We start from the raw sequence: 16,898 nt of genomic DNA on the forward strand, positions 1-16,898 counted from the left end.
GGTGTGGGCAGCCACAAAGGCCTGGAAATTTCAACCCTGCCTGGGATGGGCAGTCATCCCTCCCTCAAAACCATCCCAAATGTACCACTGCACCATAATTCTGGTGTTATCGATAAGAAAACAGTGCCAATGTCTGGTCTGTTGTGGTTGATTGATTGATTGGTTGGATGAGTACCTATCGGGCCCCTACTATGGGCCACGCCCTGTGTCAACTGCCGGGGTTACATCAGTGAAGGGAACAGACCCAGATCCCTGCCCAGGAGGCTAACATCCCTGTGAAGATTTTCCTAGAAAGTCTTCATCCTGAGGGCGTCTGGGGCAGCTTTCCATTGCACTGACCAGACAGGGAGGCAGAGAGAAGGCTGTTATTATCTCAAGAACTTTGCATACTGAGTTTGGGTTTCACTCATTAGGAAGTATTTATTGAGCACCAACTATAGATTCATCACTATCTAGTTGGGGGAGATACAGTGAGGAAGGAAGTAGGAAGAAGTCCATCTCATGGAGCATTGAGTTGCCGAAGAAGGCGGATGTCAAGCAGATAATCACACACTAGTTAATTACAGTCGTGGTCACTGCTCTGCAAGAAGTACAGGCAGGTGGCCGGAGCTGACCTGGGTTTGAGAGTCAGGGGAAGCCTCTCAAAGAGGGTGATAGCTGAAGGATAAATGGGAGTTAGCCAGGAACAGTCCAGGAGGGGGAAATTTCATGAGCAGAGGTTCTGTGGTCGGAAGGAGCACGCTGTTTGAGAAATAGTCAGAAGGCGAGGTGGCTGGGGTGTAGTGAGCCAGGGAGACAAGGTGAGGTTGGAGGGGTGGGCTGGTCAGGGGCCAGGGGAAGCAGAGCGTGCACGCATGGGAAGGGGTTTCAAGACCCTGAGCTGGGCTCGAAGGGCAAGCCCAGCTGCGGGTGTGAAATCTGGACTGTCAGGTAGGGTGACTCCAGGCACCCAGTGGCCAGAGCTCAGGGCCAGCCTTACCTGGCCAAGGTTTTTGCATACAAGCAATGCAGACTATTGGCAAAGCAAAAAATGATTAGAGTAAATGCCACTGTTTTATAACAAATACTTTGCCTCAACCCTTTCCTACCCCGATGAACATACAGATAATATAACCCACCTTTACACATAGCATCAAAAGAAATCTTGCCCTAATATAAAGGAGAAATAAAAAGGATGCAATTTTTTTTTATAGATCTTTATTGGAGTATAATTTCTTCACTGTACTGTGCTAGTTTCTGTTGCACAACAAAGCAAATCAGCCACATGCATATACATGTCCCCATGTCCCCTCCCTCTTGAGCCTCCCTCCCCTCCTCCCTAACCCACCCCTCTAGGTCATCACAAAGCACCGAACTGATCTCCCTGTGCTATGCTGCTGCTTCCCACCAGCCAACTATTTTACATTCGGTAGTATATATATGTCAATGCTACTGTCACTTCACCCCAGCTTTGCCCTCCCACCCCGCATCCTCAAGTCCATTCTCTATGTCTATGTCTTTATTCCTGCCCTGCAACTAGGTTCATCAGTAGCATTTTTTTTTAGATTCCATATATATGCATTAGCATACGGTATTTGTTTTTCTCTTTCTGACTTACTTCACTCTGTATGACAGACTCTAGGTCCATCCACCTCACTACAAATAACTCAATTTCATTTCTTTTTATGGCTGAGTAATATTCCATTGTATATATGTGCCACATCTTCTTTATCCATTCATCTGTTGATGGACATTTAGGTTGCTTCCATGTCCTGGCTATTGTAAATAGTGTTGCAATGAACATTGTGATGCATGTCTCTTTTTGAATTATGGTTTTCTCAGGGTGTATGCCCAGTAGTGGGATTGCTGGGTTGTATGGTAGTTCTATTTTTAGTTTTTTAAGGAACCTCCATACTGTTTTCCATGGTGGTTGTATCAATTTACATTCCCACCAACAGTGCAAGAGGGTTCCCTTTTCACCACACCCTTTCCAGCATTTATTGTTTCTAGATTTTTTGATAATGGCCATTCTGACCGGCATGAGGTGATACCTCTTTGTAGTTTTGATTTGTATTTCTCTAATAATTAGTGATGTTGAGCAGCTTTTCATGTGCCTCTTTGCCATCTGTATGTCTTCCTTGGTGAAATGTCTATTTAGGTCTTCTGTCCATTTTTTAACTGGATTGTTTGTTTTTTTTGATATTGAGCTCCATGAGCCATTTCTATATTTTGGAGATTAATCCTTTGTCTGTTGTTTCATTTGCAAATATTTTCTCCCATTCTGAGGGTTGTCTTTTCATCTTGTTTATGGTTTCCTTTGCTGTGCAAAAGCTTTGAAGTTTCATTAGATCCCATTTGTTTATTTTTGTCTTTATTTCCATTAGTCTAGGAGGTGGGTCAAAAAAGATCTTGCTGTGGTTTATGTCAAAGAGTGTTTTTCCTATGTTTTCCCCTAAGAGATAGTGTCTGGTCTTACATTTAAGTCTTTAATCCATTTGGAGTTTATTTTTGTGTAAGGTGTTAGGTAGTGTTCTAATTTCATTATTTTACATGTAATTGTCCAGTTTTCCCAGCACCACTTATTGAAGAGGCTGTCTTTTCTCTCATTACCTCTTGAAAAGGAGGCAATTTATAATAGGGAGGTACTTCAATATGTAAATGCTCAATTATGCTGGAGGATAACTGCTCTCAGTCTACTTCTAATGGATACTGGGATTTAAGATGACAACATCTAAATGAGTAGCTGTTATGCTCTTTCTTTAAATGATGTTTTGGGATGGGAGCCACATCAGAATGCTGTAAGCATGGAAGAAAGCTTAGGTACGTAGAGTTACTCTGTGACATCTACCAATGCAGATCAGTTGTCCTGGGAAGTTGGAACCATGAGGTGTGTTTTTCTTGGTGACTTAGTTTCCCCAAATGCTGAACAACCCTTGGTCAAGTTCTAAATGGCATAAAGTACAATCTTTTATTTACATGTCTGAGCAGTGTTTATTTCAACCATGCAAACATATTTTGTATTTACATGTGAAACAGAGTTAGGTTCTAGGTGAAGATCATTTTAAACAGGCTTATTTATTATTACTCTTTGCTATTGAGACTGTTTGACGACCGATCCAGAGTTGTGCGGGACATAGCGTGTGGGTCTGTCCCTTACGCTGTGGGATGCCTAGCTTCTCTGCTCCCAGAAGGCCAGTGGTGTCCCCAGAATCACTGTGATGACCAAAATCATCCCCACAAATTCTCACAGCTCCCTCTAGAGGGCAGCACCTTCTCCACCGAGGACCGCAGTTCTAATAGGACTTAAGCCCTGAATGGGTTAATAAAGGGACTTTTGGGGTGGGGAGTGTCTACAGATACAGTCGGCTGGCCTGGGGGTGGTGGGCAGAGAAAAGAAGGTAAGTTATGGCCAGGGATGGTTCTCTCTTGGAGGTAATAAAGATGTTTCTTTTGGAGACTATGCGGCCCTGAGAACTTGGGGTTCAGGCCAAGGGAGACCCTTGTAGGCTGTGGGGTCTCAGGTATAGAGAAGAGCTGTGGCGATCTGTATGAGGAGGACCGGATGTCACAACCATTTGAAAGCTTTTGTGTCATAAATCTGAAAAACTCAATTCTGAAAGCGTGGGACAGAATCAAATTGGCCCGTGAAAATAAAAACATGGTTACGATAAAAATGAGATGAAATGGGAAAAGGCAGGCGCTCGCTACAAGGAGCCTGTCGTTGCCTCTAACCAAATTAGCCGTGTAATAGCCCTGGCGTCAAGCTCTCCGTCTCTGTCCGGCCCCTGCGAGTTAACTGTAGGACCAACCTGGGTTTACCGTCGGTCATTAGCCTTCTCTATTGCTCTTTATTGGTGTTGGATTAAGTTAAGGGCTCTGATTTTCTATGATTTTCCATTTTATAGTTGTAGCTTTTTTTTTTTTTTGCTCTTCCAGCAAAAATAAACCGCAAAACAAAAAGAATCACTTTGCTTTTTGCTGTTATCGGAGAGAACACTGCAGGTCAGAGGCTGATGACTGTGGATGCCCAGACCCCCAACTTTATGGACGGCCCCCTTTTAGCTATCCCCGGATTAATGAGATCCATATTTTTCATTGCTTCCTTGGTTCTCTTGGATGTTTGTTTTGGCTGGGGAGAAATCCGTGGAAATCTCGAAAAGAAGCCCCGACTGCAAGCTTGTGTCATATCAGAACCTCACTACAGGCAGGCATGTTTTGGGGGGAGGGGTCCTTGTTCATGCTCTCTGCCTGCTCTTTCCACTCCCTGGTGGGGGTGAGAATGTAAGACACGTGCAGGCAGCATGCAGTCACTCTGGCCAGTTGCCAGGGTTTCAGGACACGGATTTTATGGTTGCAGCACCTGATGGCTTGGGGGGCAGGATTCCAGCCCTTGCTTGGAGATGGAATTATAGCTCCTGATGGCGTCTTCGGGAAGGACAGAGATGTTGACCTCCAGTCTCTGGGAAAGGGAGAGGCTGAGTAATTAAGGGATTAAAAAAAAAAAAAAAAAAAGAGGGTGGATTTAAAAAATGTCATCCATTTCCTCCAGATTACAAAAATAATGCATGGTTTTATCATACCCTTTGTGTAACATTTGCTGTGATTAAAATGTATTAATGAATGAGTCATTTGCTGAATAACTTCTTCCCCCCTCCCTCCCTCCACAGTAAGTCCCTTGGTAGAAGGTCTTGTCCACCACCTGATCCCCCGCATGTAGAACAGTAGGTACTCAATAGATAGCTGTTGCATGGATTGATGGAAAATTTAGATGGAAGACATTAGGAAGATGATGATTCTACCCGTATCGAGTCAGTGGTTCTCAGCCCTGGCAGCGCGTTGGAGTCACCTGGGGGAGCTTTTAAATTTAACCATTCATGGGCCCACCCCAGACCCATCCAATTTGAAATCTGAGCTGGGGGCGGGGGGTGGTGGGGGGCGGGGAGTGTGGTGCTCATGCATCAGAGCTTTGCCAAACTCCCAGTTGATTCCGTCTGCAGACAGGCAGAGAATCTCTGATGTATTCTATGTCCTGCCTGTCAAAGCTCCATTGTGTTTTAAAATTGTGCTGTTGTTGTAAAACGTGCATGTGCTATGCAAGTCAAGGCATGCAGATGTGTGTTGCCTTAGAAGCAAAGCTTCCCTGTGTGCCTCCACCCTCAACCCATACACTGGAGGTAATGGCTTGGAGCCCTGCCTGTGTTAAGTTCTCATGGCCACCTCTGTTCCTCTAGATCGTGGGACAATACCCGTATTTCTTCTTCCCAATTTAAAATGCAATATCTATTGATTCTATCAATATTGACTCTAAAAGATAAATATCTGTCTATTGACGAATGAGGACTTCAGCTCATTTGCAATACCTTGCACATTCCCTTCTCTCCATATCCTGATTTTTGGTGGTTCTATCATTAATATTAGACATCCTATTGGTTACCTCTGTACCTTTAAATAATGATCTTCAGCCTCTATTTTTCATCTTATTTACAGAGTAACTCTTGATCACCCACTAAGTAAGATGAAAAAAAAAAAGAATTAGGACCCTAACACTTCTCTCCATCTCTCCTCCTGCTGTTAATTTTACATTGTCAGGGTTTATAACATTTCTGTTTTCTCCTGTAACTGGCCTTGTCATCCAAACTTTTGTAGACTGATTTAAAGGAATTTAAAAACAGTTAAGGATATTTATTGTAGAACAAATAATGCAACTGGTCTCAAGAGAAGGGGATGTCTCTTTACAGATACTGGTGTGGGTTTCCTCTGCTCAGTGTGAGTCTGTTTCCCCATTAGACCTCCCCTATGCATTGAAGGACTGATTGTGGTGTGTGGGTTTGTGTGTATGTGTAAATATCTGATAGGCTTTGCTTTATGTTGTGCAGGAGTGGAGCTGGCAGGCAGGCTGGTCAACCTCTCCCCAATGCCCACATGAGCAGGGCTATCCTGAGGGATGAGAACACTGGATCTCCCTTAGGAAGAGGGGTCAATTTCTTTATCAAATGCCATTCCAGTTGTAGTGTTCAGGTAAACTTCTTCATTACTTCAGTTGGGACGCAGAGAGGATCCAGCAAAAGCACCCCACTCTTTCCAGTTCTTAGCACCATCATAGGCTTCTTGTTTCCATGGGATTTGGGGAGTAAGAGAAGGTAAACATATGTCCTCAAGCTGCCATATTGAAATATCCAGACTTTTTCTATGGCCAAAGCAATTACATAATTGCTTTGTTACCTGCTTTTTAAAAAAAAAAAAAAATTAATCTTTATTAAATTAACTAGCCATGTGTGGCTAGTGGCTGCGCAGTTAGTGAGGACTATTAGATAAGCACCGTTCGACAACTCCCAAGCAGTAGATCTTTATAACACAGCAATTACCTGGGGACTCAGCAAGGCAGATACAGTGTGCCATGGGCTTTAAAACATTTTCCAAAATAGCAATATTCTGTTAAATTATCTTTATGGTGATTCCATTTAAGGAAATTCCAGTTCAGGACATCTGGGACAAGCAGAGCCCAAAGCTGGACAGTGGAGTCCCTAAGAAGGGGTGGGGCTCAAGGAGCGGGTCCCTTCTCCCCATCTGTGTGGGGCTGGCAGGATCCAGCGAGGGCAGGAGTCCATGGCTCCCACCTGGGGCATGAGACACGCTCCCTGCTGCCTGAGACCGCTGAAGGCTGGCCTTTCTCCACCCCTGCCAACACTAACCGCCTTCAGATGTGCAGCTCTTTTTGGCCAGAGTAGGCTGACAAAACCCACGCCGGCGCTTAGATCAGAAATCTGACCCCTCAGGCTCCTTTTCACAGTGACCCACCTCCCCAGACAATACCCAGGGCTACCTTTTTTTTTCCATGTCACTAAATGTTTTCTGTCACTTAATTTTTCGAAATCACATGGCATTCCACTGTATGAACGAATGTACATAACTTATTCAGCCAGCTCTCCATTTCTGGTTGTTTCTGTTATTTTCAACTGGGAGTAGAATTGCAATGACCAACCCTGGTGCCTCAATCTGGGTACATACCTTAGACTATTTCCTTAGACAGTTGAAGCTCTTTGAAGACTTTCGGCACATGGCTCTAGAGTGCCCCTCACAGGGAAGCTTTTAAAGGTTCGTATCTAAGTAGAGAAACTAAAAAAGCTCCTTTGCAGATTCAGTCATGGCGGGGATGGGGCAATGCCAGGGGGAGTGCAGCGTGACGGGACCCTGATGCTTCCCTCCCTCCTTTGTCTTGGGAGAGGGGGCTTGGTGCTCTAGTTCCCGCCCAGGAACACTCAAACAGTGGCTTGTGACTTAGGCTGGCCCATGTCGCTTTTCTTCAACAATGACAGGGACAAAGAAGCCATTTGGTCATTTGGTAGCCTTGGTTTCAAGGTGTAGGCACTGGTTTTGGTGGATGGGTCCAGGGCCAGAGAAGACCCAGGTCTAGAAATTCCCATCACTTTGCATAGCTGAGTGATTTAGACTCATACAAAGCCTGGGCTTCTCTTCTCTAAGCTCGTTGCTTTCAGGCTACATTATTAAGAAGTGCTTCTTTTGAAAAGATAAAGGAATCCTCAGAACTCATCTCTCTTTTTTTGCATACAAGACAGGGCTATATTTGAAATACCAGAAGAAAATAGTTCTTTTGGATCGCTTAAACTCTTTGAACTGAATTTTTAATTTCATCTCAGGCCAAGTCAATCTCAAGAGTCTTTTCTTCCATGTTGAGTTTTCTGCCGTTGATATGTACCTGCCCCTGTTGCTGGCAGGAAAGGCTGTTGTGACATGTCTAGAAGACTGTGAGGGACAGGCATTCTGATTGGTTAAGCCTGGTGTCCAGAGCTGCAACCTGAACTATTGCCTCCATTGCAGGACCAGATTGTGAACTTCTACACACTATAGCAGGAAAATGCATTGACTTAGAATTCTGTGGTGACAAATGGAAATTCATGGGTGAGAATTTCATAGGAAAGAAATGGGAGGTAAGGCACTGAAAGCCTCTTTTGAATTATGTCAGAAAATACTTAGGAACAGAAGAGAGAGAGCCAAAGTCAATGTCACTCTGCTTAAAAGCAAACTCGTTTTTTTGTTTGTTTGTTTTGTTTTTTTTAAGGTAATTTACCACATCTCTTTTGGGAAACAACTTGACAATGTAGATCAAACGCCTTAAAGATATCTTTAACATTAGTCCAGAGAGTCTGAGAATTTCTCAGAAGAAAATCATCTGAAGTATTATAAAAGCTTTAAGAATAAAAGTGTGCTCAGTGCTGTTTTGATATTGCAAACAACCAAAATTGCAAACAACCCAAATGTGACTTAAGGTCCATCCAGTTGATGCAATCTTATGCAGTCCTTAAAAATTCTGTTTTGTTTTGTTTTGTTTTTTGTATTTAAACAACAGAAGTTTAATTTCTCATAGTTTTGGAGGCTGGAAGTCAGGGTTAAAGTGCTGGCTTATTCAGTTCCTGGTGAGAGCTTTCTTCCAGGCTTGCAGGCAACCTCCTTCTTGCTGCATCCTCACATGGCCTTTCTTCAGTGCATGAATATCAAAAATTCTGTTTTTAAGGAGTCTGTTATAACACCAAAATAGTGGTACTTCTGATATTAATTAAAAATAAGACACAATGTTGTATAAATCTAGCTCTGTTAAAGATGATTATGCCTAGAAAAAAAATCAGAAGAAACTAGCCCTCAGTTGCTGTGTTCAGATGATAGGGCTGTGAGCACTTATTCTGTTCTTTCTTATGCTCTGTATTTTTCAAGTCTTTTCTAACAAGCATGCCCCTCTTTCATATTAAAAATAAATATTAGAAGAACCACTGAAATATACATTAGAAGCACTAATGAAGACAGGGCATTGTTCATTGGCTGTTGAACATTATATTCTCATGTACATTTCTCCTTCTAGTGCTAATGGGCGAATATTCAGAAAGAAAGAGTCTGACCGTGTTTCCATGTTGGAAAGATACAGGGAGTGAAATGGTTCAGATGAAAAATAAATGGAAATGTTGAACAGGTGCTGGATAGAAGACTCATTCTTCAGCCATAACATTTGTACATTTGTAGTTTAAATAAAACATTGCATTGATCTTTTCCTTTATGGATATTATACTTCCAATCCACAGGGAATCCTGAAGAAACAGAGCTGGTTAGCTCACAGGAGAGGCAACACAGGGAACCAGAGTCACACTCACTCCCCATCTAGCCACCTTCTGAGTTGTGAAGTGTCCAGATAGTCAAACCAAAGGTGGGAAAGAGGGAGGGCCTGTCGCTTGGGATTCATTCCTTCATTGATCAAGTATTTATAGAGTAAATGCAATGTTCCAGGCGCTGGACATAAATCAGTGGACAAGTGTATGGTAAAGCCTAAAATTTCAAGTGCTGCCTTGACATCTTTGGGTCTCACAGGCCCCCTTGGTTTCCCCTGCTCTTGTCAGATGTGCCCCCCAACCCAGAAGGGAAGGCCCCTCACCCTGCTAGTTCCCCCACCAGCCAGACCAGCTGCACTCCACCCCATCCTCAACCTGAGGGTCTTCAGTTCCCTGCCAGCCTGTGAAATTATTCCAACAAGCCCCTCACATTCTCTTGCAGGAACCAGGGGCACCCCACCCCCCCTGTTACTACACAGGTGTCCTCCTCCCCCAGCTGTGAGTATATGTGTGAATCTCACCTGTCCAAGGCTAGGTATCCTGTGTTCTGCCATCTCGTACCATTGAGGATGGGGGCCCCTCCCTCAACAGTGGGGTGAAGGGGGGGTGATCAGAATAACAAGAGGAGCTGTTTAGGAGCTAGTGTTTTAGTAGGAGTGTGGATGGGAAGATGGTAAGGAAGTAATAAATGAGTAAGTATGCTAATTTCCAATGATACTAAATATTGTGAAGGAAACAGAATGATGTGATAAAGAGCAATGGGGACATGTAGTGATTCTGCTTTGGGTAGGTGACCAGGGGAGGCTCTTTGAGAAGATAACATTGGGCTCAACTGGCAGGTTGGGAAGAAGCCAGCCTTGGGGAGGGCTGGGCAGCAGCAAGCAGGGTGGGCCAGGGCTTGACTGGTGCAGCTAAGACCCTTGAGAGTCAGGAGGAGAAGGAGCCGGCAGGATCTTGGAGAGGTAGTTCAGGGACCAGACCCACGTTGCTTTGGGAGCCACGGTGCAGAAGTTGGACTTGATTTTACATGTAATGGGGAATCCCTTGCTGAAGACGTTTAAGCAGGGAAGTGACATGATATGACATGGTTCATATTTTGAAAAGATTATTTTGGAACCAGGGTAGAAAATGGATGGTGGGGGAGGAAAGGGGGAAATAGTTGAGTTGGGAGGCTCCTGCAGCAGTTCTAGTGGGAGATGATAGAGGTTTGGATCAGGAGGATGGAGAGAATGGACAGACCCAGGATATGTATGTTGGAGGTAGAACCAGTGAGACTCGCTGATGAATTGGACATGAGGGATGAGGAAACAGAGAAAAGGATGTCTCTGAGGTTTTTGGTCTGGGTAACTGGGTGGAGAGTGGTGCCATTTATTGAGATGATAAAGATGGGAAGAGGATGCCTTTGGGGTGGAGAATGAGATTGAAATCAAGAGTTTGGTTTAGATTTTGTACTGAGTAAGTATGCAAGTGGTGATGTCAAGCTGGCAGCTGGGAATACTATTATGTAGCTCAGGATAAATGCCAGAGCTAAAGATATTAGTTTGGCCATTACCACCATTTGATAGTATTTAAATTGGTTCAATAATATGGGGAGATGATAAAAAATTCAGAATGATTTATCCTCCTAGAGTGAATGTCATGTTAGATATAAGTTTGACTATATCAGCGGAATAATGTATAATAAGACCACTTGAAAACTGTATAGCACTTGGCAGATGCAATGACTTATTCACACTGCCATTGTGTCTGGGCTTCCCACAACCCTTGTAATTCTGGGACCTTTGGTTCTTTGGCCTGAGCTTTGATTTCAGGCACAAAATCCCCTCCCCATCAGATACTCCCATTCAAGTTCCTTAGAGGGCACCTGCCCTTCAATGTAGACCAATGCTTTAGAAAGAATTCTTACCAAGTATCGGAATACTGGAGAACACAGATAAAGCTTCAGAGAAAAAGATTATCTTGTGTTTCGTTGAAAAAAAATTTCAACTGAGTTATTTTAGCCTTGACCTAAAAGAACCAGGGTCTCTAGGGTTTTTTCCGACTTGCATGGGAGTTTAGAGAATGTGCAATGTTCAATTTTTCCAGGAGTTTTTCGGCTGAGGCCAAATTGGAACTCTCCATGGCTCTGGGTAACAGTCAATATTTTATCCCTGTGAAATTCTGGAGATTATGATTTAGCAGCAGGATTGGCTGGAGGCCATGCTCTACCTGGCCAGGGATCACATGACAAATGGATCTCCTTTCAAGGAAGCTGAGCATATGTTTTACAAAATTTAGTTGTTGGTGGTGGATGGTGGGGATGAATTCAAGGGCAGTTATTTGAATTTCAAAGAAACAGAATGAGATGCTTATGTGTTAGTCTTCTAGACTAACCCACCTGTTTAATAGCTGAGGCTACAGAGGCCCAGAGAGGTTAAGTGATTTTTCAAAGGTCACAGAGCTGGTTAGAACCACATTTTCCCAACTCACTTTGTCCTACTTCTCCCAAGCAGCAAGCTTCTCTTTGCTCCTTATATATGCATGTATGCACGTATGGATGTAGCTTTTCAAGAACAAATTGAATGTGAAAATTAAAGTCTTATTTCCAGGATCATGGTGCCTTGACTTAGGCCATCGTTCTGGCCTAAAATAATGTTGTTTGGACTGTTCTGGCTTTGCCCTGAGCCAAAAGAAAATCAGGTAGTGGGTCCCTAATTAAATGACATGTACAATTTCAATCTCATATTTATTAGATTCTTATAGGTGGAGCTGTGAGAATTCATTTGTTGATTCTTTCATTCATCGGATTTTCTATGAGCCTGGCTCTGACCTTAAGAAACTCTTCCTATGGCCAAGGAGATAGGCATGCAATCAAGCAGTTACACTACAGAGAGACAGAGAAATGTTGTTTTTTTGTTGTTGTTTATTTATTTTTTTATACAGCAGGTTCTTTTTAGTTATCCATTTTATACATATTAGTGTATATATGTCAATCCCAATCTCCCAATTCATCACCCCCCCCCCCACTTTCCCCCCTTGGTGTCCATATGTTTGTTCTCTCCATCTGTGGAGAGAAATGTTTTGATAGAGGTAGGCAGGCAATACACAATAAGACACTAAACTCAGACCTGGAGGCTCAAACCAGGAAGGCTTCCTGGAGGAGGCGATGCCTTATCTGAGACTGGAAAGTAGAGCATGACTTAGTGGGGACACATTCAAGAAGGAGACTGGAGGTGGAGCTGGAGCTGGAGCTGGAGAAGGAGGCAGGGTCAGACTATGAGGCCAAGAGAGCATGGACCCTGTCCTGAGGGCTCTGGGAAGCCAAGAAGGGATGGACATTACCACAGGGAAGGGCCCATGAATGCTTGATCTTATCTGCCTGTAGAAAAGCCCCCTCTGGTGTCTATGGGGAGAATTGCAGGGCATTCAGAGGCGATGACTTGGCAAACTGTTGATGTGCTGGTAATAACCCAAACTGGGCATGAAAGTGGGGAGAGAAAAACCAAATAACCAAGGAAAGTGAGGACAGCTGTGCTTCCAGGAGAATGTGCAGCTCTTTAGAACCAAGCGGTCTTGGGAAGTGTAAATTAGAGTAGTCGTTTCTATGTCTAACTCTTTTTACTGAGCCCTACTATATGCCAGCTCCTGGCCAAGCATCTTAAGTGCAATTTTCTCATTTAATCCCCCTAGCCATTCTACAAAGCAGGTAGTATCATTACCCTGTGTAGTGGGTTGAATAGTGTCCCCTCCCCTGCCATTCAAATCTACCTGGAACCTTGGAATATGACCTTATTTAAAATAGGGTATTTGCAGATATAATTAGTTAATGATTTAGAGATGAAATCACCCTGGATTTAGAGTGGGGCTTAAATCCAATGACTGGTGTCCTTATAAGAAGAGGAGATACACAGAGGCAGAGATTGGAGTGTTGTGGCCACAAGCCAGGAAACACCAGGAACCCCCAGAAGCTGGAAGAGGCTAGGAAGGATTCTCCCCTAGAGCTTTCAGAGGGACCTCTGGCCTCCAGAACTGTTCAAGAGTAAATTTCTATTGTTGTAAGCCACCAAGTCTGTGATAACCTGTTAACAGCAGCCTCAGAAAACTAATAAAGTAATAGAATAGAATAATGCCCATTTCAGAGTTGGGGAAAAAACCAAACTCATGCTTAGAGAGGTTTGCTCTAAGTCTCAGGTCACCCAAACTAAGAAATGGCAGAGATGGGCCTTGACTTCATCATGTGACTTGCAGTCTGTAATCTTAACCCCTCTAATCTTCATGCCTCCCCCAATTAATAGCTAATATTTGTTTAGCAATGACTCTGGGTCAGGCACCATCTTAAGCATTTTGCTTCGGTGATTTCATTTATCTTAAGGATTCTCTTGCAAGAGATAAGTTCATTAGAAAATATAGATGGGGGGCTGGCTCTATTTTAAAGGGCAGTAAACCATTTTTAAGGGCCTGGACTTTTTTTTTTTTAAGCTTGTCCCTGGCATCTCATTTGTCAAATGGAGGCTTTCCACCTTGAGTGAGCTAAGCGGTATGAGAGGAAGTGTCAAGCATGTCAACCAGTGGCTCATGAAATATTTCATCTTGTAATACATTAATAGAGAAAACCGAGACGATTTTCAGCCCATTCCAGTAAATTGGTTTTAGCACTAATGAATTGTTCTGTTTGAGCAGAGTGTTATTGGGAAAATGCTGACGTTAATAGTGACACTGAGGCATTTGAAACTCCGTCAAAAATTATAATCTCAAAATAAAAGGCTGGGAGAATTTCTGTGTTCTGTTAATTAACATAGGTTATCCGATCAATGTTTTTAATTGGTAGCAGTTTAAAGTATGGATTTGCACCATGGCAAATCTGCAGATTGGCTGTCTTGCTACCTGTTGCTTCTGATGACCTCATTCCAACATTTATATTCAAATCTGATGGCTCAGAGCTTCAGTAGTCAGTGGATCATAAATTTCACCCAGTTCCTCTGGCTGAATTTCAAGCATGTAGACCATGTGCTAACAGTGAGAGTGATCGGAAAGACAGTTGTAGACAAACGGAGCATGAAGAAAATCATTCTTATTGGAGGATGTGGCAGAAACAATTTTCCTCTGTGCTAGGCAGATGTCAGCTCTGCGGAGCAGGCCAGAAATAAAGATCACTCCACTGATGGGCTGTAACAAGGGGAGAAGGAGGCCATTGGGCTCCCCCAACCCAGATGCCCATGGAGCTGGCAGCCTGGCTGCACAAATGGCCAGGGGAGTTTTTGCAAAGCAAGAAGGTAGGACTGAGCAGAGGGAGAAATCAGGAGGTGAATGCCAGCCACTGTTCATGGGGCCTTCCTGTGTGTCAGGCGCTGTGCTAATCTCATTTCATCTCACAGTAGCTCCATGATGGGTTGAACCACATGGAATTGTCATTGCTGTAGGTCAAAAAGAGCTGAATATCAGCGATTTTTGTTTAGTTCAACCTGTGCTATGATTAGCCTTAGTTTGTACCTGAGGAAAGTCAAGCTGAAGACACTTGCCCAGAATAACATGCTAGGAAAGTCCCAGCAATGCAGCGCTAGCTCTGGGGAAAGCACCCCACCTCCCCTCCCCTCTCCTCTTCCTCTCCTCCTCTTTCCCCCTCCTCTCCTGTTTCTTCTGGTGGGCTTTATCGGTGGGTGGATGATCGGATGTGCACTTTGAAGACCCTTCTGGGTTACTCTGATAGCTATGTGGGGGATGTATGTGGGGGAACCAGAGTGGATTCCAGAAAACTATTTAGGAGGCTGTTACAGTAGTCCAAGTAGAGTGACTTGGTGGCTTCAACTAGAGTGACATCAGGGGAGGTGTCAAGAAGCAGACTCACTTGGGAAATATTTAGTAATGAAAATTGACGGGACATGGTGTTTGATGGAAGTACTTCATCCCTGGCTTCTCTTCCCCTGGCTCCCGTGTCTCCGTGTGATGCATGCTCATGACATCCAGTCCTTTCTCTTCGCTACATGTCTCCAATAACTGTAGGCTCCCTGAGGGTGGGAGTCACGTCTCTCATTTAAGGGTGTCCCTTGGACCATCATAGTGTCTACTACTTAGTAGGCAATCAGAATTTGTTGGATAGATGAAAGAATTCAGAACAAGCAGTCAGTTTCAACTCTCTCGAATCCTTCCTGCAGCAGTGAATCTCCATTTCATTAAATTCTGGATTTCCTGACATGGAGACAGTCAGAAGTGGAGAAATAATATCCACGACCCACCCTGCACTCATCCTTCAATTTCTGCAGTATTGTCTCAGTAACCCTGGTGGGACTGTCTTGAACTCAGCAGCCTGTTATTCAGTGTTCACATTTACAGGGTGACATGTCTTTATCCATTTAACTCAGCTAGTTTGGACCATTTCCATTAAATGTTTCTGGACTATTTAATGAGGAACACTCTGACCAGTACTATATGCTAAATTGCTTTTAAACAAGGGAAGTTCTGTCATCTGCAAAATAAAACATCTTTCCTCCAGTTTTTTTCTTTCTTTCTTTTTTTTTTTGAGTGGAAATGTGAGGAGTAAAAACATTTAGCTTAAAGAATCTTTATTGCCCAAACAAGTAAAAGACCCTTTAACAATCACATTGGTTTTTGCTGATGAATTGTAAAGAGTTTTGAACACGAGTTCTTACCCTGGGCAAGACCCACGTGGGGATGCCAGGGTTGTACTGCACCCTTATAAGACATTAATGGTGAATGAAGGAAGACAAATTTTGCCACAAAAGTAACAATTCCAACTGATGATTTGCATCAAGGGGACATGAGAAGTTAAGTCACTGATACCCAAGTGGAGACATTTGTCAGGTAGAAGGGACAATGATCTGGTTGCTGTTTTCTGTTAGCAAAGCATCAGAGAGGGTGCAGTGGCCTTGAGGCACTCAGAAAATCCAAAATGGGATGTGGACGGAAGGATGGAAACTGGTAGCAGTTATAGAAAAATCCAGGAAATGCTTAGACTCAGAAGCCATCACTGGAAATGTTACTTCCCTTCTTTGTCCTCATCTGTCTAAGAATTGTGGAAGGTTCTACCTCTTTAGCCTGTTGGGCATCCCTGGTTGTGTCCCCAAATGGTCCCCTGGGTGAGCTGACACTTCATCTCCTGAAACGTCCTTTGGGCCCCTCCTCTCCATCCCTGCGGCCTTTCGGGCCTCACTGCTGGGCTCAGCCTGGTAGAAAAGTCACGCATCAGGCAGCTGTGTGGTCTTGGGCAGCAAACAGACCTGGGTGCATACCCTGGCTCCACCGGGAAGTGGCTTTATCATCTGTAGTATAGATTAATAACAACTCCTGCATAGACCTCTAATGGTGGGGGGTCACTGGGTAAGTGAAATGAGCCTTTGGCATATTTGCTGGCATATATTCACACTCGAGTCAAGGCTAAACCCCAAAGAAAACACACCACCATGAGCAACAAAGAAGATGATGCCGCAAGTACAGCACAAGCCTCTTGGCAGGTCTCTGCTTTCAGCAGCTTCTCCTTTCACTCTGCAGACCCCTCTCCATTCCCCAAATAATCTTCCCCCAAAGCAGTTTTATCCTGCCACCCTCCTGCAGAGAGCAGTGTGTGTGGTTGTAAGAACTCAGTAGCCTGGAGTTAGGCTTGGGCTCAAATCCTGGCTTGGGCACAGCTGTGTGACGTTAGGTCTGTGACTTACCCTCTCTGTGCCCCTTTCTCTCTCTGGCTTGTGCAGACTGCCATCAGCTTCTCTCAGAACATATCCACCCCCGTTTTTCTCTGTAGCTGGTGGTGATCTGGCTTCGCTCACTGCTCACTCTCTTCAGTGTCTGGCACATGGCTGTACACGGCCA

This window comes from Eschrichtius robustus, chromosome 16 (genome assembly GCF_028021215.1).
Source record: "Eschrichtius robustus isolate mEscRob2 chromosome 16, mEscRob2.pri, whole genome shotgun sequence".
NCBI lineage: Eukaryota > Metazoa > Chordata > Mammalia > Artiodactyla > Eschrichtiidae > Eschrichtius > Eschrichtius robustus.